Consider the following 20442-nt stretch of genomic DNA (forward strand, 5'->3'; position numbering starts at 1 on the left):
AAGTTGGATCAGCCTGTAGTGTGTTTTTCCACTTGAATTTTGTGTGTGACTCCAAATCCAGGCCTCCATTGGTTAATAAATTTGATTTCCATTGATGATTTTTGTATGATTTTGTTGTCAGCACATTCAACTTTGTACAGAACAAAGTATTCAATGAGAATATTTCATTCATTCAGATCTAGGATGTGTTAGAGTGTTCCCTTTATTTTTTTGAGCACTGTATATATTTATATATATATATATATATATATATATAAAACCGTAACTAATGGAAAAGTATAAAATGCAAGTAGAGCCACGCCCAACCATGGTGTGTAGGGACTATTGGAAAAGGGCCATTAGAGGAGCTTATTCTTATCCTAGCCACTTCACATTCAACTGTGAACCACATTCAGATGTACTGAACCACGCTGGGTAGGGACTAGTAGAAAAGTGGAATTGAAGATCAGTAATCACCATAACAGACTGGGAACACGTTTGAGACGCATTTAATGGAGAATTAGATAAGAGCTTGCAACAGGGTGTGGAAAATAGTTAAAAAATCTCATGTAAATCAAAATAAACTGCAAAGCAAAGAAAACCAGCAGTAAATAAATTTATATCACAATTTTATGATACGTGTATAATAAGAATTTGCCAAAAAAGTTTTACATATTATCTTCATCCTGTCTACTTTTAGGCCAAGGCTTAAAACTTTCCTTTTTGATCAAATTTAGAGTGGCTTAGGTTATACTGAGCTATCTCTGTAGTTATGCCGCTATAGGCTTAGGCTACTGGAGGACATAATGACCACTTTCCCCCACTCTGCTACATTATCCTACTACTCTCCAATGTTGCAACTATTTGCCGTTAGTTCAACCTTTAACTTTATGTTCTCTTTTTTTCTCTTCATAGAATCTGAATCTGGCCTGGCGTTCTTTTTAGCTGTGATACCTTCCTGCAGGGGGCCATCAGCTGAGCTACAGCTGCCAACAGCAATGTTTTCCTTCTATAGATGATATACCATGCATGGTCTGTCAGTGTTTAATCCTGTCTCTCTCCTACACATTGGATAAGCTTTGCACGGCATAGCTTCTCATTTAGATGAAGCTACTATAGGAGCTACAATAACTTTAACTTGGCTTCAACATAGAAAGTACTCCAGGATCAATACTTCTGTGTTCTTTTTGTGTGCATGTTATGTCTTTTCAAACCCCCAGTCGGGCATGGCAGATGGCTGCTCAGACTGAGCCAGGTTCTGCTAGAGGTTTCTTCCTGTTAAAGGGAAGTTTTCCTTTGCACTGTCGAAACATGCATGCTCAGTTTGAGGGACTGCTGCAAGGTCAATGATACAATGCAAGCAATTGTCCACTGTCGCTACATGTTCATCCAGGAGGACTGAATGCTGCAAGTCAATGACTCGGTGCAATCTGCCGAATTTCTGTCTTCCTGCTTAATCCTTTTGCCATTTCTTGAAGCAGCTTTCCTACATAAGACTATAGTGATATATATAAATATAGATTCTCTAAATGCTCTTCACAAAATTTACCTTGCATGTTCTATGCAGAAAGACACATAACGCTTAACAAATTGAGAACTTTACAACTTTGCAGTGAATTCTTTTTCTCTGTTAAAGTACAGTTTTTCAGCTCTTTAAATGATCTGTTGATGCCAACTAAAAACTAACCAGTAGTCAGTCTATATGGTTAGAGTGAAAATTTCATATTATTTTAGGTTTAAGATTTAAGGTTTATAGTTCTATATTTAAAAATCTCCAAATGAAACAAATAAATTGCAATCTACCTTTTGAATGTTTTTCAAAGCAGATAAAAAAAAAGCACTTTTCTGACAAATATTTGTCTATGAAGCAATATATCTCTAAAACAGAAAGACACTAACTACAATGTATGGATACTGAGCATATTTACCAGCAGAGTAGGACTGCCAATAGTTTTAAAAAGATAATCAATTGTTTTTCCTACGAAAAAGAGCTCCTTAAAGGAAACGTTGAATGGATTTGTGGCAACTTAATGGCAACACGAGCACTTCTACTTTCCCTAAAGATCGTACTACATGGAAAAAGTGAGAAATCCGTGAAAGTAAATATGGGAAGAGAGTGGATTTCTACTCAACTTGCAAAAACTGTCTATTTAAAGCATATTTTAAATAAACAGATAACACTTACGGAGTCTTATACAGAATCTGTAGAATTTCAGCTTAAAGGTAAGGAATAACCCAAGGCTCAGTGACAGGATAGCAATACAAATAATGCCACAACATCAACAGATAGCAGCAACGGTGGGGTGGTCTAGGAATCTGGCCGAATTTATTAGTTCTCCAAAACTCTGACAACCCAGGGTTCAGACCAGGAAGCAGGGTCATAGTTTAACACTCCTCTCTGCAGCTTCTGTACTGCTACCCACCCATTACCCTATTAAGACAGTGTCTCGCCCACGGCCAAAATTGAATAGATTAAAAAATAATCTAAAAGGAGGAAATCAGGAAAATCTCATAAAAATAAACAACTCCGACCGAAAAGAAAAATAAAACAATTAAACGTGGCCTACTGAACATAAGATCTCTCTCTTCAAAGACATTGCTAGTTAGTGACCTGATTTGTGACAATCAGATTGATTTATTTTGCCTTTTATTTAGAAGAGAACAAGAATAATCCTAGGTTTCTCTTTAGTACAGTTGCTAAACTTACACAGAGTCATAGCTCTGTTGAGCCATCCATTCCCTTAGCTCTTAGCAGTCATGACTTTATGGGATTCTTCTTAAATAAAATTGATTCTAATAAAAATAAAATCTTTGACATACTCCCAAATATGATTACTTCATCCTCAGCAAGTGAGACAACACTGGAAATAACTGTAGAATATGATTTGTGTTTGGACTGTTTAGATATTGTGGAGTTTCCTGAGTTATCAGAAATATTAGCTTCATCTAAACCTTCAACTTGTATGTTAGACCCAATCCCAACCAAATTATTTAAGGAACTGTTCCCTCTGATTACCAACCCCATTTTAGATATGATTAATCTATCTTTAGTAAATGGATCAGAACCACAGGCTTTTAAGTTAGCTGTAATTAAACCTTTACTTAAGAAACCTTTGCTTGATCAAGATGATTTCATAAATTATAGACCTATATCCAATCTTTCATTCTTATCTAAAATTCTTGAGAAAATAGTTGCTAATCAAATGTGTGAGCATTTACACAACAATGACCTGTTTGAAGAGTTTCAGTCAGGCTTCAGAGCTCATCACAGCACTGAAACAGCTCTGCTGAAAGTCACTAATGATATTCTTATGGCCTCAGATAATGGACTTGTGTCTGTACTGGTTCTGTTAGATCTCAGTGCTGCATTTGACACAGTCGACCATAATATTCTCTTAAAAAGGCTGGAATATGCTGTAGGGATCAGGGGAACAGCGCTAGGCTGGTTTAAATCTTATCTGTCTGACAGATTCCAGTTTGTTCATGTAAATGACAAATCATCTTTAAACTCCAGGGTTAATTGCGTACTTGGGCCAATTCTCTTTACTATATATATGCTTCCAATAGGTAAAATTATCAGGCAGCATGGGATAAATTTTCACTGTTACGCTGATGATACTCAGCTTTACTTATCCATGAATTCTGATGAACCCAACCAGTTAGATAGACTACAAGCATGTCTTGAAGATATAAAAACTTGGATGACTTTAAATTTTCTGCTTCTAAATTCAGACAAGACAGAAGTTGTCGTCTTTGGACTGGAGTCTTTAAAAAAGAAACTGCTTAGTCAATCACAACCTGGACGGCATTAAATTGACCTCTGGTAATAAAGTAAAAAACCTTGGTGTTATTTTTGACCAGGACATGTAATTTAAATCCTATATTAAACAGGTTTCTAGGGTTTCTTTCTTTCACCTCCGGAACATTGCCAAAATTAGAAATATCCTATCCAGGAGTGACGCTGAAAAACTAGTCCATGCATTTGTTACTTCAAGGCTGGACTATTGTAATTCTTTACTATCAGGATGTCGACAAAATGCAGTTAAAAGACTTCAGCTGATTCAAAATGCTGCAGCAAGAGCTCTGATGAAAATTAAAAAGAGAGATCATATTTCTCCTATTTTAGCTTTCCTTCACTGGCTCCCTGTTAAATCGAGAATAGATTTTAAAATTCTCCTCCTCACATATAAAGCCCTTAATGATTTAGCTCCATCATACATCAGAGATCTGATTGTTCCATATGTTCCTAACAGAGCACTTCGTTCTCAGACTGCATCTTTACTGGTGGTTCCTAGAGTCTCTAGAAGTAGAATGGGAGGCAGATCCTTTAGTTATCAGGCTCCTCTCCTGTGGAACCAGCTCCTGGTTTTGGTCCGTGAGGCAGACACCCTCTCTACTTTTAAGGCTAGGCTTAAAACTTTCCTTTTTGATAAAGCTTATAGTTAAAGTAGCTTAGGTTATCAGGAAGGGAGCCTTCCTCCCTCCCTGTTGGTTGGAGTAAGGGGGAGTCAGGTTTAGCTTAAACCGGCTCAGTTATGGTTGAGGTGCAAACACACCCTCCATTTCTGCTACCTGTATGACCCCTTCTCTTTTCCAATGGTTATAATCAGTCTGACAGAGAGAGGTATCCAAATCCTTGTGGTTTTTAGTATAACAATGACCATCAGTGGGACCCTTTGTGGGGTGCCTTGAGACGACATTGTTGTAAATAAGCGCCGTTTAACTAAATAATCTTAACTGAAACTATCTCTGTAGTTATGCTGCTATAGGCTTAGGCTGCTGGAGGACATAATGACCACTTCCACCCTCTTCGCTACATTCTCACACTACTCTCCAATTTTGCATTATTTGCTGTTATTTCAGCTTTTAACTTTGCTCTTTCTTTTCTCTTCCTAGAAGCTACACCTGGCCTGGTTCTGTGTCTTTCTGGAGAGGGGAATCGTCCGAGCTTCTGCTGGCAACAACTTAATGCTCACCCTCTACCGATGATCCACATAGCCCTGTCTTTTAGTGTTTAACCCCTTCTCTCTCCTAGACATGGCGATTGACTGAGCTTCTACTGTGACTAACTCTATGTGCTCTCTTTCAGACTCTATCCTTGAAAACTGGCTCAGAGTTTATATGTTCTTTCTTTCTAGGTGAAACAACTAAAGGAGCTACATCCATTAACATTTACTTTTCCTTCCCATAGAAAGGACTCCTGGATCAGTGCTTCTTTGTTCTCTTTGTGTCTCTGCTCTGTTCTCTCAAACCCCCAGTCGGTCATTGCAGATGGCCGCTCACAATGAGCCTGGTTCTGCTGGAGGTTTCTTCCTGTTAAAAGGGAGTTTTTCCTCTCCGTTGTCGCTACATGCATGCTCAGTATGAGGGATTGCTGCAAAGTCAACGCCAGTGACTGTCCACTGTCTCTAGATGCTCATCCGGGAGGAGTCAATGCTGCAAGTCACTGACTGGATGCAATCTGCTGGGTTTCCTTAGACAGAAAACCTTTTTATTCAATTTGAATAAATAACTAACTCTGACTGCACTGTTCAATGGTTAGGATTAATTGGAATGTATGTATCTGACTGTTGTGAAGTGCCTTGAGACAACATGTGTTGTGAATTGGGGCTATATAAATAAAACTGAATTGAATGGAATTGAATATAGTGGGTATAACTATTTGTCCACACAAAGTAACACTGCTGGTCAGAATGAGAGTAGAAATTCCAATATCTACCTAGTAGGTACCTGTTCGATCTCAGACATTTCTCCTGACGTCCTTCTCCTCACTCGATAAACCACTGTTTAAATGTTTTAGAGCTGTGATATGACTAGCTTTGTATTGGGTGGTCTATGTGTTATGCATTGATGCTCGGGATCAGTGTTATTTATGCAATGTAAACACCTTTTGGCAGTTTTTCGCTGCATGTGCAGCTGCTTTGTGCTTCAGTTATTTCTTTCATGTTTTTGGGTTTTTTTTCAGTTGTTACTGAAGTTCTGAAATGGAATTTACTATAACTATGTGCGACAAGCTTGAACACAACTTAAAAGAACAGTAGCAAAAATGATCCAATATGCCCTTGAATGAACTCCCACATCCCTTGGCATAACTTACGATCCCAAATTGCTGAATTTCCTTTACTCTTTGAAGTACCTTTCGAAAACCCGTAGAAAGCTGCACAAGTGACAATTATGACAGATCTCAAATATTTGACGACATTGATGACAAATGTACGTCTCTAAGCTGACAGAAATAATGAATGGATTCCAGATGCTCGGCCCTGCAATATAAACTGAAATGGAAAAAGTCAGGTGGATAAATGAAAACTCTTAAAAGACACAGTAACTGTAAACTCTGGACACAAACAATCATTCTGTCTCCTTTTTGCTGTATCTGCTGGCTCTACCTTTTCAGCCTGCTAGGTCATCAGAGGAGCTGTGCCTCAAAGTAAAACACTATATACTGCACTCCAATTACCTGGGAAGCTTTGGGATGCCGGTATTCCCCTCTCTGTTATGTTGGCCAGCTGGATTCATTTCACTGGCTATTAGCACCTCATGTTATTGTTGATCCGTGGTTCTTTTAAAATTGGTTGTCTGGCATATGCTAATCACAGTCCTGATCATCAGCAGAGAAAGTTGAAAAACAGCAACCAACATTGATGGAATAATGCTGCTGTAAAAGTTAATTTCCAAGCAATTAGTGTGTTGCTAGATGTCACGGGTTACAGGAGACAAAGCCACACCCAAGGTGTGTGAAGTCCCACAAGAGTGCCAGCTTCTGGTTTCCTCAGGTGAAACAAACTCATAGAACAATTCTGTCTCAGCTTTTGACTCAATCCTTTTAATCAATTTAAAATTTTGGTGCTCACCTCAATCCAAAATTAATGTTCAGAGTCTGTATGTTATATAATGGGGTTTCGTTCTGTATCTTTGGTTTCCACAAGTATTTTGATGACACCTTGCCCCAGAGAAAAAGCTAGAACAAGATTGTTCTGTCAAATACATAAAGTAAAAACACGCCCAGGGGAAAACATAATCCTTCTCCTCCAGCTGCTGAATTTCCTGCTGTGTATGATTTTATCCAAGAGCATGGGGTACGGCTGACAGGGAGTCCACAGGAGTTACTGTGATATGTTGCCGTGGTGACAATGTGATGTTCTCCTTCTTCAGGCTCACGCTCACACGCACTCCAACCCCCACCCTCTCCTCTAGTCAGGCGTTGAATCTCTTGGCGTCCCCACGGGCGAGGAGAGGGGTCAGGGTTGGCTCCATCTGTCTATGTGATGGGCACTGGTGCCAAGCGCCACAGGGGCTGGAGGGAGAGGAGAGCAGGTTCGTGTGGAGTGGGAGGGTAACGGATGTTTCTGAACAGTCATGTGGGACTTCAAATGGGGGATAAGGCTGGAAAGTGGAAAGAGGCTGAGAGGGAGGTAAAGATGAGAAAAAGGGGCTGAAGATGAAGGAAATTCCTTGGGGCTAGGGATATTGCTGTTCTATGTGGGTTTTGTTGTTGCTGGCCAAGAGAATTGTTGCTGAATAGGTCCTTATGCAGACAAGCTGAATTTTCCTTTTTTTCCTCTCGGCACAATGGACAGAAAAAGAGCTTGGGCTGCCCCACTCTGTCCGGAAACAGTGCAGAGTCAATTGGCAAATCAGTGTCACTGTCCTCTCTCTGTCAGGGATCACAAAGGAAAACCTAAGAGACAAAAAAACAGTATCGTGGGTATAAGAAGTGTACACACCCCAAATAAATGCCAGGTTTTTGTGACTGAGTAGGATAAATAATTTCAGAACGTTGTGTACCTTAATGTAACACCTATTCTGCATTATTTATTTGAAAAAAACAAAAACAAATGAAAAGAAAAGAAAAGAATACAAATTAAATGCAAAACCTGGTTGCATAAGCGTGTACACCCTTAAACTAATAATTTGACAACCAACCTTAAGGGCTAATTCCAGCCTCCAGATCCACAATCAGTTATAGAAAATTTAATTAAATGTAAACAAAGTGTATCTGTCCTGGTAAAAAGTTTTTCACATTTGCAATCTTTACCTAAAGCAACAGTTTGAAGAGTGTTTACAAATGATCAAAATGATCTAATTTTACAAAGGTACCAGTCAGGAGAAGAATAAAAAATCAGCATTAAATAAAAAAGTTCCATATGAATATTAAACATTTATTCCTTCACTCATGGTAAGTAGTTTGGGTGAAGCCATTTATTAAGAAGCAAATGATTGTGTTCTTTTTAAATCCTAATGACAACAGAAACTACCCACGTTAACTTGAAAAACCTAGTTCTGTATACTGTGTATTGGCAAATTTAACATCAATCACAGCTTGAAGTGTTTTGCAGTGGATAAAAGTTTATTTTCTCAGAGGGTAAAGTTGCCCATTCCTCTTGTCAAAACACCTGAAGTTCCTGTAATTCTTGTGCTGATTCATTCGAGATCTCCTCAATGTGGCTTAATCATATTCACGATTAGACTGAGGTGACCACTCCAGAACCTTCTCTTATTTCCTGCTGTAGCCAATGACAGGTCCACTTGGCCTTGTCTTCTGCATTATTGTCATATTGGAACACCCAGGTACATCTCATGCACAGCTTCTACGCTGATGAGGTCAAATTTTCCTCCAGTATTCTCTTCTTATCCCCAAAATGTCAGTGATCCATCTCTGTGTTTCACTGTAGAAATGGTATCATAGGCCTTATTTACTCCTCTCCAAATGCTTACAGTTATGGTCATACTGTTTTGGGGTTTGGTCTCATCACTCGAAATAACTTGGTTCTAAATGTTTTCTGGCATGTCTCTTTGCTTTTTGGTATTTCTTGTGGTTACTTCACAATGTAGCCCATTTTTCTTCAGATGTCTTCTTATTGTGCATCTTGAAACAGCCACATCACTTTTTTTGAAGTCCTACATGTAAAGGCTTCACAAAAAGAAAATGAAAGTTTTGCATTGACCAACCCAGAGCTTAGAATTAAATCTGACACAAAATCTGTGGAGTTGCCTGGAGATGGCTGCAGAATCTAGATCCTCACACTGATAGAATTGTCTTTTATAAGATATAGTGGGCAAAGTCAAGATTGACCACTATATCTGGCAGACAGAAGACTGAATGCTAAATTATAATCAGAATGTGGTTAAGCGAAGCATTACATTTTGTCTCTAACATTTGTTTGCTTTTCAGGTAAATAATATAGGACAAAGGTCAAATTAAAGTTTGAAAATGTTTTGAAATGATCTAAGCTCAATAAATGAAACAGTGTTGTCTCTACACATGGAAGACAAGTGAGCAGTCTGCACAGTCCTTGAAAGACCTTTGGATGACATGGCAAGTTTGAAACTGTTTGACTGTGCCTGTGCCCAGTTGTTTGTTTACTTTACAAGCTATATTATTGGTAGATTTCTCTCCGGGGTCATTTACTCACGGATATATGACCGCCACTCACTACTGACAATCAAGTCCGTAAATGTCAAATTTCAGAGTCATCAAAACCGAGTTGCATTTCCACCACCTTTGGAACCTGGTGTGCCTCCCATTATATCTCCTGTTTTACTGGTGAATCTGCTGCTGTTTTGGACACATTGACAAATGCAACAGGGGAAGAGAGCCGGCTTCCTTGTGTTGCTCTGTCAAATTTGGAGAAAAGAGGCGGTGTCGGGCTGGTCTCCACAATCCTAGGAGTTTATCACACAGCTTGTCACCTGACCCCACTGCGTAGCTTGCCCCGTCATCCTGACCCATTTATGGAATCCTCTACTCATCCCATAAAGGCTTTCTCCACTCAAATGGTGGTAATTAATGAATGCTCTATTGCAAACAAGTCCTTAATTTGAAATTACTTGTTTTGTACTGAGGATCTAGAACTTTTGGTTCAATTCTGAGACATGGCAGAAGGAAAATGAAGTTGTGCATCTTCTACATGGGTGTCACAACCGGGGTGGGTGTTTCAACACCCACACCTTTCCTTGTGAGATGGTTGATCACCCTCACACAGCACTTGCAGTCTCTTTCCTCCATATTGCGATTGCTGTATTTTCCCCCTCCATCCCGTTTCTCTCCCCCTCCCTTTCCTGTTGAAACCTGAGACCGGCTGTTGATTGGCTTTCGCACCTTAAGTCCCACCTGTCTTGTGTTTGTCACATATTCAGTTTGTGCTGAGGATATGTATGTGTGTATCGATACTGATTTCGCTTAATGCGAACATATTGTTTCTCTGGACATGCTAGCATATGTTAGCCAGAAAAAAGCAGTCTCTTGGTCATGTCAGTCAGATTCATGACACTGTCAAGCTTTGTATAATTAAGATGAAGAAAAGAAAAAGGCAAGAGAAGATTGACAACTTTTTCAAGAGAAATCATGTAGGTGATATTACTGTAAAAAGCTAAATGCCTATTTTAATGAAAAAATAAATATATTCTTTTGAATTAAGCTATTTTGTGTCATCTGAGCCATAAAGTATTTAAATCATTCTGAGCCCAATCTTTACCACTACTCCCTTCTGGTTTAGGATTAGCATTTGCTGGAGGCAACTGCTAATCCTGCTAATCCAACTGCTAAGGAGTTTCAGAGAGAGCACATGAAGTGTCAGAGGTCAGTGATTCAATAAATGTAGATTTAAACTATAATATTTTTTTATTACAGTTTGTGAAAGAAGTCAGTTGAAGTAGACAGTGTGTGTGATGCTTATTTTTATCCCAGATATAATTTAATGTTCATAAGCATTTTTTATGAAACTGTAAAAAATATTTTAAAAGGTTGATGAGATATTGTAAAAAACAAAACAAAACATAAAACACAGCCATTAAGAATCTCAATTTATAGCCGATGTTTCCAACAGACAAACAAAATTCCCCACACTTAAAAAGCTTACTACACCACTGATCTTCTGGAACTGTGTCCTGAAGAGTGCCCTTTTTTTATCTGCACCACGGACGAGATGCCCAGGCAATGAGACAACAGTTTACTTTTTCATGTCAAATTATTTCTTCAAGCATTAACTGCTCCTTTAAGATGATCATGATCAAAATTGGCAGAGTAGAGCCCACATATGCCATTTTGATTTTCTCTGACCTTAAGGATTTTTTTTTTATCTTCAACAGTTACACTGAATAGGATCATCACTATTGAGGACTTCAACATTCATGTTGACGATCCGACAACGGTTCTGCAAAAGGACTTCCTTAACAATATCAACTCTTAACTTCCCTCAGCGGGTGTCTGAGCCTACTCACACTGCAACCCACACTTTGGACCTGGTCTTTACATATGGACTCACTCTTAATAACTTGGACATAAAAGAAGTTACTTTTATTGATCACAAGATGATCTCTTTTAATGTTTTTTTAACATGGAAAGCACGGGTACTTTTTACAGTTCTGTAATTGCAAAGTTTTGTTCTCTTTTTACTTTTACAATACCTCCTGATGATAATGTCGAGCGTAATGTCAACTCTTCAAATGAGCATTGTGTTGGTATTCTTAATACAGTTAATACTGCATAAAACCCATTGTGGTCCTGTTGTGCCTTGTATACCACGGTAGAACAATCAAACTTGTGAATTCTTACGCTCTTTTCGGAAAGCAGAGTATCTGTGGATAAGCAGGGGTCTGGTTATCCACCGTGAACTTCTGGATTCTTATAATAAGGAGGTTAATGATGCTAGGTTTTTGTATTTTAGTAATCTCCTTAATCAATATAAAAATAATCCCAAAATATTATTTAATACTGTTAGCAGTTAAATGACTTGCCCTCTTTATTAGGAAAGACTCCACTTTAGGAACACTCCACTTGTTCATTAGAAGTATTACTCTACTCTTTATTTGTTCAGTCTCTAACATGCATTGGTTCATCAGTATTGTCAATAATTAACAACTCTCTGAGGCAAGGTTATTTTCCATCTTACTTCAAAATGGTTCTGGTGTCTCCTGTCCTAAAGAAATTCTTGGTGCCGGCTCAATTTGCAACCTTTGTCCTATTTCCAATGTGTATTTTGTCAGTGAATTATTGGAAAAAAAAATTGTAGAAACTCAGTGGAGTTCCTGATTGTGTTGGTTACAGACCTCTGACCATTCTCAGTCTGGCTTTCTAAAGCACTGAGACTGCTTTAGTAAAAGTTTACGATGATCACTTAATGGCTGCTGATAAAGAAAATTGTTCTGTGTGGGTTCTTCTTGATTTCAGCACTGCCTTTGATACTGTTGTCCACACAACTTTGTTAAATGGGCTGAAGGTCATCGCTGGTGTTTCTTCGCTTTGAATTGGACTTGTTATCCTCTTGTCTGTCTAATAGGACATTCTGCATCATGACAGACAAGTTTTCCTCAGATTCTTCTCCTCTCATGCATTTGTGTCATCGCTGTAATGCTCTTTTTACTTGTCTTGACAGATAATCAATTTCACATCTGCAAGCTATTCTCAATGCAGCAGCCAGACTTCTAACTAAATCTACTAAACACTCTCATATCAACTCATGCTATACACTGGCTCACAGTGGATTTAGAAATCAGTTTAAAGTACTTGTTCTCACTTACAGGGCTCTAAATGGCTCCTGATTATTTGTCTCTTTTAACCAAACACTCTGCTGCTTGCGGCCTTTGATCCCAAGCCCAGAATCTCCTGATTGTTCTAACAAGGCTAACAACTAAGGGGGCTTTCATGTTGTGGCTCCTAAACTGTGGAATTGTTTTTATATTTTGTATAGTTTATGTGATTTATGTTGTACAGCGCTTTGTGACTGTCTGTGAAAGGCGTTTTTTAAATATACTTTGCTTACCTTTGCATATTAACATTGTAAGGATTATGATTATAGATCAATTCATATTTCTCAAAAATTATAATTAAAAAAAATCATAATTCAGGAAAATAATTTCTTAACAAAAAATTATTACTTACAAATAGAAATCATAGATGTCCTCTGGTGTTGTGGTTATGGACTCAAAGTTCTTAATAATTACAATTAGTTATTCATCACTAATGATTGATAAATTATTAACCAAAACCACTAAATGTCACTGTTTATTCAACCGCTTCACTGAAGGTGGGGCAACTTTGACCTTGTTTTGACAGATAAATCACTCTTGCACGAAATAAACACGAACACTTCTCTTAATTATATATATGAAGATTTATTGAAACCATATAATTCTGATATACCATTATTCTGGTCCAAAAAAACTTCATCTAACTAACAAGCACCATTCTACCCAAGGGGATAAAAATTACTAGCTAGCAATTATAATAAAAGAAAATATATGCGCATTGAGTGTATGAAGATCAAACCAGCAGTTTTATGGACAAAGTGTGCAATTTGGGTTAACTTGGAATGAAGCCCTCCTGGTGTGCTGACGTTTTGATTGCGACAATCAGCTGATAAAACGGTGGGGCTGCACCCCTTTAGCCACTAGCAGCTAATTGCCCCAAATGTCAAACAAAGAGTCATAAATCTCGGGGGCGGGAACTCAGTGGAAAAACTCCAGTAATAAAACTGAAACATAGGAGTGGTCAGGCGAGGCCCAGTCCGCTGTTGCTTTGAATAAAAAACTTTAAAAGTCCAACTTCTAACTCCTGGCTGATTTGGGATCAGCCGGACAAAAACATGAACGTACACCTTGCACAGCAAATAAAACACTCAGCATAAAACACTTCAATCAGTATTGCATGCAACAAGTTGATACCTTGGATTAACTACTGGTGATTCTAAATCACCTTAACTATGCCTCATACTGTCCAGACTTCTAAAGGGACCTATTTAATATCAAAGAAAAGAACGAAATTACTTTGACGTTGATTTCTTCTCTCCACCGGTTGAGGATGGGTCAGGTCTGAAGGAAAACGAGGGGAGTGGGGATCACACATCCGTGATCAACTCACAAGAAAAATGGTAAACTTCTCATCTGTTCAGAAGGAAATACACTGTTCAAAAAAATAAAGGGAACACTTAAACAACACAATATAACTCAGAGTTAGTCAAACTTCTGTGAAATCAAACTGTCTACTTAGGAAGCAACACTGATTGACAATCAATTTCACAGCTGTTGTGGAAATGGAATAGACAACAGGGGGAAATCTTTGGCAATTAGCAAGACACACTCAATAGAGGAATGGTTCTGCAGGTGGGGACCACAGACCACTTCTCAGTACCTATGCTTTCTGGCTGATGTTTTAGTCACTTTTGAATGTTGGTGGTGCTTTCACACTCATCGTAGCATGAGACGGACTCTACAACCCACACAAATGGCTTTGGTAGTGCAGCTCATCCAGGATGGCACATCAATGCAAGCTGTGGCAAGAAGGTTTGCTGAGTCTGTCAGCGTAGTGTCCAGAACCTGGAGGCGCTACCAGGAGACAGGCCAGTACACCAGGAGATGTGGAGGAGACCGTAGGAAGGCAACAACCCAGCAGCAGGACCGCTACCTCCGCCTTTGTGCAAGGAGGAACAGGAAGAGCACTGCCAGAGCCCTGCAAAATGACCTCCAGCAGGCCACAAATGTGCATGTGTCTGCACAAACGGTTACAAACCGACTCCATGAGGATGGTATGAGGTCCCGACGTCCACAAATGGGGGTTGTGCTCACAGCCCAACCGCAGGACGGTTGGCATTTGCCAGAGAACACCAGGATTGGCAAATTCGCCACTGGGGCCCTGTGCTCTTCACAGATGAAAGCAGGTTCACACTGAGCACATGTGACAGACGTGACAGAGTCTGGAGACACCGTGGAGAGCAATCTGCTGCCGGCAACATCCTTCAGATTGACCGGTTTGGCAGTGGCTCAGGAATGGTGTGGGGTGGCATTTCTTTGGAGGGCCGTACGGCCCTACATGTGCTCGCCAGAGGTAGCCAGGCTGCCATTAGGTACCGAGATGAGATCCTCAGACCCTTGCGAGACCATATGCTGGTGCGGTTGGCCCTGGGTTCCTCCTAATACAGGACAATGATAGACCTCATGGGGCTGGAGTGTGTCAGCAGTTCCTGCAAGATGAAGACATTGAAGCTATGGACTCGCCCGCCCATTCCCCAGACCTGAATCCGATTGAGCCCATCTGGGACATCATGTCTCGCTCCATCCACCAACGTCATGTTGCACCACAGACTGTCCAGGAGTTGGTGGATGCTTTAGTCCAGGTCTGGGAGGAGATCCCTCAGGAGACCATCTGCTGTCTCATCAGGAGCATGCCCAGGCGTTGTAGGGAGGTCATACAGGCACGTGGAGGCCACACACAATACTGAGCCTCATTTTGACTTGTTTTAAAGACATTACATCAAAGTTGGATCAGCCTGTAGTGTGTTGTTCCCCTTTAATTTTGTGTGTGACTCCAAATCCAGGCCTCTATTGGTTAATAAATTTGATTTCCATTGATGATTTTTGTGTGATTTTGTGGTCAGCCCGTTCAACTTTGTACAGAACAAAGTATTCAATGAGAATATTTCTTTCTTTCAGATCTAGGATGCGTTATTTGAGTGTTCCCTTTATTTTTTTGAGCAGTGTATGAAGAACCATTTTGTTGACTGAATCACAAGGAGGAAAACTCATCTTCTTGGAAATAAAAGCTCTGTGGGTTTTTCACCTGCGCCGGTGAATCTATGAATCTTCTGACCTTGCATCAGACAGATTTCCAGCTTTCAAGCCCTTCCGGGAATGGCCCTGTGGAGAAAAGTTTCGCCTACGAGCTTTTGTCTCTCCAGACATCCGCCTCCGTTGCGTCATCCCGTGAGACATGCTGGACATCGCAACGAAAGTTTATTTTCCACGGGTTTTATAATCCCGGGTGATGTCAGAGCTGCAACGTCTGTTGAGCTGCGCATGTTCAACTGTGCGACCAAAATGGATGACTCCAACAACATTTGATAATGTTATTGAACAAAGTCTGTCTAGCGAAGCACCATCTAGTTCCTGTATCAGTTAAACTATTAAACCCATGGAAATGCTTCAACTGTGACATCCTTATGTAGCCATGTTCAATACTTTTATTTTAAATTAGGAAAGGATGTTGTTCTTGAGTTACACTGTTGTTTTGACTATGACTAATAGGCTTCCCATCACACTTGCCAGCAATGTGATGTCTTTGGCTAAATTTTTTATTTCTACATCAAATTAGATTTAAAACATTACTCGCTACTATCTCCCCAACTCTAAACACTTCTGGACTCCAAAGGACCAAAATGACATTGGTTGAAAACACTAAAGCTTAGAAGAGGCACATCACAAACCAATTAGTATTATGACTCAATTATCCAATAGACTCTATGGAAAAATATCTTAAATTTTGAGATGAATGCTTTGAAAGTTGTGATCCTGCAGGTGTGCAGCTCCCAAGAAGGAGTGATACTTTAAATCATCATACTGCACTTTCAGTTTAAATGTTCTTTTTTGTTTAACAGCTGATATCTACATGTATGTGCATCACTCTCAGCTGCACTTTAAAGTCAATTATCTGACTTTCATAAAATCATCACCATCTCTTGTTTCATTGAACGATTTAACAGTTATTCGTGTGATTATAGACTTTTGGGCAATTTAAGTAGATTTGAAACTTCCCATTTCACATAATCTTCCCAGTCAGTATAGTAAGCAATTTTCTGTCTGAGATATTTTCTCACTTTATTGTAAAATACAGCCCCAGAGCAGCCCAAAAAGCTAACAAATTTTCCTCCTGGCATGCTATCCACATGCAAACATGGATACACACTAATCTACAACTTTTCTCCCCTATACACTAGTTTTATGCACCTTTCTACCACCTTGCTCATCTGCTCCTCTGTCTTACAACCAGGCAACCTCTCTGTGGCTACATCATATCTCTCCTTTGTGCTGTCGGCTGGTGTTTTGGTGCTGCAGACAGGATGAGTAGAAGAGAAAGGTAAGACTCGCAGTGGCTCGCTATTGCCACAGATCTTCATCTGGATCCAGGTACAGGATTGTAACATGTACACCTGTTTTCCAGTGTCAACATAATCTACTCTACCTCACTAATCTCTTACAGAAATGGATGTTACCAGTAAAAGCCTAGATGTTCTAAAACCATCAGTTTAACATAAGACAACCTTTAATGCTGTAGCTTAAATTCAGTTAAAATTGCTGTTGAAAATGATAAAAAGTAACACTATATGGTTCAATACAGTACTTGTTGGAGGTCATGTCATACCTTCTGTGTACAGTCATTCTTTTTTCAGGGGCAAAGAGGCTGTCATCAGGCATAAGGTAAAGTGCATCAAGGATGGACCTCCAGTCAATCACAAAGCCAATCACAGACGCAGACACTCATAAACACCCTCACCTGACAATCTTAAACTGGCCAAACAGATGTTTTGGGGCAGTATAAGGAAATCACTGTAAACACACCATGGCTCTGCTCCCGCTTTACTTTGAACAATGAAAGGGGTCTGTTAAGTGCAGAAAAAATATTTCGATTCCCTGCTAAAACAATAGAAGCAGTTCTTTACATGCTCAACTACTTTGACCCTTTCATAACATTACATTGTGCCTATTAAGAGTTAAAAGCAAAGCAGTGGCCTTTTTCTTTGATTTTATATCAGGCTATTAACATTTCATCCTATCTTATTTCAGTTTTGTACTTGTAAACAAGTCATTGCGAACCTATAAACATGACATAATTCTCATGGTTCACATACCCCGATTTCCTAGCACTATCCTGTGAGCAGATTATTAAAAAGCACTTAATATCACAGATGGTTAAAATAGACATGGGACGTCTTTAAGGCTGCTACAAATTGGTGCATTGTTGGTAAAAAAGACCCTTGGAGGGTGCCTCCTTTTAGGTCTCCGAAACAAAAACAAAAAATAAAACTGTAAAAGTACAATGTGGCAAATTAAATAGAATAAATGCACTTAAATTACTGATAAACATGAAGTTGGAAGTTTTGCTCTATGATATTTGAACTGAAAAGCTGCAAGTTGAAACATTGATGATCTAACTGACAAATAATTACACCATCTCCCTAAATACAAACTTTTTAAACTGACTGTAAAGAAACAGAATTATACAAAACATTCAGCAGCGTATGAACCCAATGGATGTCTGAAATGAAGGAGTGATTCTTAATTTAAAACAAAAAGTCTAAAAGATAAAAACTCTGGCCAGCCAGTTGCTCCCTGTGGTTGTGCACATCTGTGAATATTAGAACACTAATCAAATCACCAATTAACATGCAGGTCTCCTTCTCCCATATTGCTGCCGATTATAGGGGAAAAGTCTACTTTTTTACAAATAACACCTGGCGTTGCTTTTTAAAACCCATCTCTGTATGCTTAAAGATTTCACGATGCTGTGCAGCAAATTGTAGTTTGAAATTAGTTGTCTGATTATTAGTATTTTACATACCAGCTTGTGTTCACCATGAAAAACCTTTCAAAAAAACAACTTAACACACTGAAATCTAGCACTCTGTTTAAACGATAGATAATAAAATATTAAATACAGAGCTGGCCCAACCTTTCTTCTAGTGCTCCTATTAACACTGCCACTGTGATTTTTCACTCTTAATATTATGCTTTTTTTGGTGATACATATTATATTTAAAAGTAGTTTATAGTGCTGGGCGATAAGACAATACATATCGTGGGGACGATAGAAAAGTGTCTATTGTGCAACTTCTCTTCTATTGTTTCTAACATGATTTTATCAATTATTCAAGCAAATATTTCATAAAGTTGGCTACGACAAATGTATTAGTGTTGTCACTTTGCATACAGTCAGTTTATAAGTGATAAACAAGAATAAAAAATACGTTTTTCGCAAAAAGCTCCGTCTTGTGGTTTTGTGACATGACGCTGCCTTACGTTATGTGACTCACAAGCCGGTTTGCGACATGCTTTACGTTATTTAACTCATGAGTGCTGAAAGATGGAGACGACAGTGGCTGAAGTCTCACACCCCGTGTTGCAACAAACAGAGACAAGTATGCAGGCAGCCCAAGATGAAGCTCTTTTACCAAAAAGAGGGGGTACATCTGTGATTTGGATACATTTTGGGTTCAAGAAGTCCGACACGGAGCAGAAAACGGTCATTTGCAAAGTATGCTACAAGACTGTTCCCTCGCCTGACGCCAACACAACAAACCTCGTCGATCACCTAAAGAAGAACCATGAAAAAGAATACATGAGAATCCAAAAACTGCGAGGTAAAGCAAGTTGTGAAACAGCCAGGGCAAGATGCAAAAAGAAAAACTATGGCCAGCCGAAGATAACGCAATCTTTAGCACAAGGCACGCCGTATGAGAAAACGTCGCTGGGAGAAAACGTCCCAGCGACATAAACAAATCACAGCTGCCATCTTGCATTACATATGTAAAAGCATGACCCCTGTGTATGCAGTTGAAAAGGACAACTTCCGAGACCTCGTCAAAATCCTTGACCCGAGGTACATTATGCCTTGTCGCAAGCACTTCAATCAAGTCAAGTTGCCTTGCTTATATGACACATGCCGGGCCAAAGTAGAAAAGGAGGTTCGTGGTGTGGTGCATTATGCCTTGACAACTGACCTGTGGACAAGCAGAGTGATGCAGCCCTACATGAGCGTAACCATCCATTTTATCAGTGAAGACTGGACCATCTGTGCTCGCTGTTTACAGACTGCCTACTTTCCAGATGACCACACAGGAGCCATGTTGGCCCAAGGTACGTTACTTGTGCAATAATATAATAATAGTATAATTTCTGCTATTGCTACGTATTTATTCTCTTTATAATTACTTTACTAACGTATATATATATATATATATATATATATATATCTGTGAAGGGCTGTTATGCAGCGTTGGCTTGGCTGGTCTTGTATTGTGCTTTTTATTATACTGTTCTGTCATTTTTACTGTATTAATTCCAAGAGAGACCGCTAATTAATAAAGTATTCATCTATCTAGGTCTGAGAGATACACTGGAGTCGTGGGGACTGCAAGAATGCCACCTAGTTTGTGTCACCACGGATAATGCCACTAACAACATCTCTGCCATGCAACTGAATGAGTGGGAACGGCTACAATGCTTTGGTCACCGTCTACAGCTAGCTATTGGTGAGTATAAACCAATCTTAAAATGGCCTAGTGTAATATTGCAATGAGGATATTATACTAACAACAAAGATATTAGTGAATTGTAATTTGTTTGGTTATCCTGTGTTATGTATGATCAACCTACGTACAAGACATTATTACTGAACAAGTTATACTCTCCTTTCATTTTATAACTACCTGTTATGACAAAGACTAAATTGTGATGCTAGCTGCCATCAGATCTAGTTGTATCATCATAAATTTTATTATAAAATTAATCCATACATTGTTTAAGATATACATGATAAAATAAAAATTGCTATCGAAACATGTGATTACATTACATACTTTTTCATTTTATATTTCATCTAAACAGAGAACGCTCTGAAAGCTCCCACACCAGCATCTACAAAGCAGGCTGTGGAACGTGCAGTTGGAGTCTGTAAAATGGTGGTAGTGCCTT

General features: G+C 39.1%; 1 protein-coding gene across 4 annotated transcripts in view; it reads right to left on the reverse strand.

The window, feature by feature from the left end:
• Window positions 1-20442, reverse strand: part of LOC124873626 (transmembrane protein 125) — a 55270-nt gene that overhangs the window by 9317 nt on the left and 25511 nt on the right. For 2 of the 4 annotated variants that reach the window (XM_047374386.1, XM_047374385.1), the window contains exon 2: window positions 6440-7660. The exons of 1 other annotated variant lie outside the window; for it this stretch is intronic. The gene's annotated coding sequence lies outside the window, so the exon portion shown is untranslated. The remainder of the gene's footprint in view (window positions 1-6439; window positions 7661-20442) is intronic. One more of the 4 variants, XM_047374387.1, reaches the window with a different exon arrangement.

The sequence above is a fragment of the Girardinichthys multiradiatus genome, chromosome 9, assembly GCF_021462225.1.
Source record: "Girardinichthys multiradiatus isolate DD_20200921_A chromosome 9, DD_fGirMul_XY1, whole genome shotgun sequence".
Lineage (NCBI taxonomy): Eukaryota > Metazoa > Chordata > Actinopteri > Cyprinodontiformes > Goodeidae > Girardinichthys > Girardinichthys multiradiatus.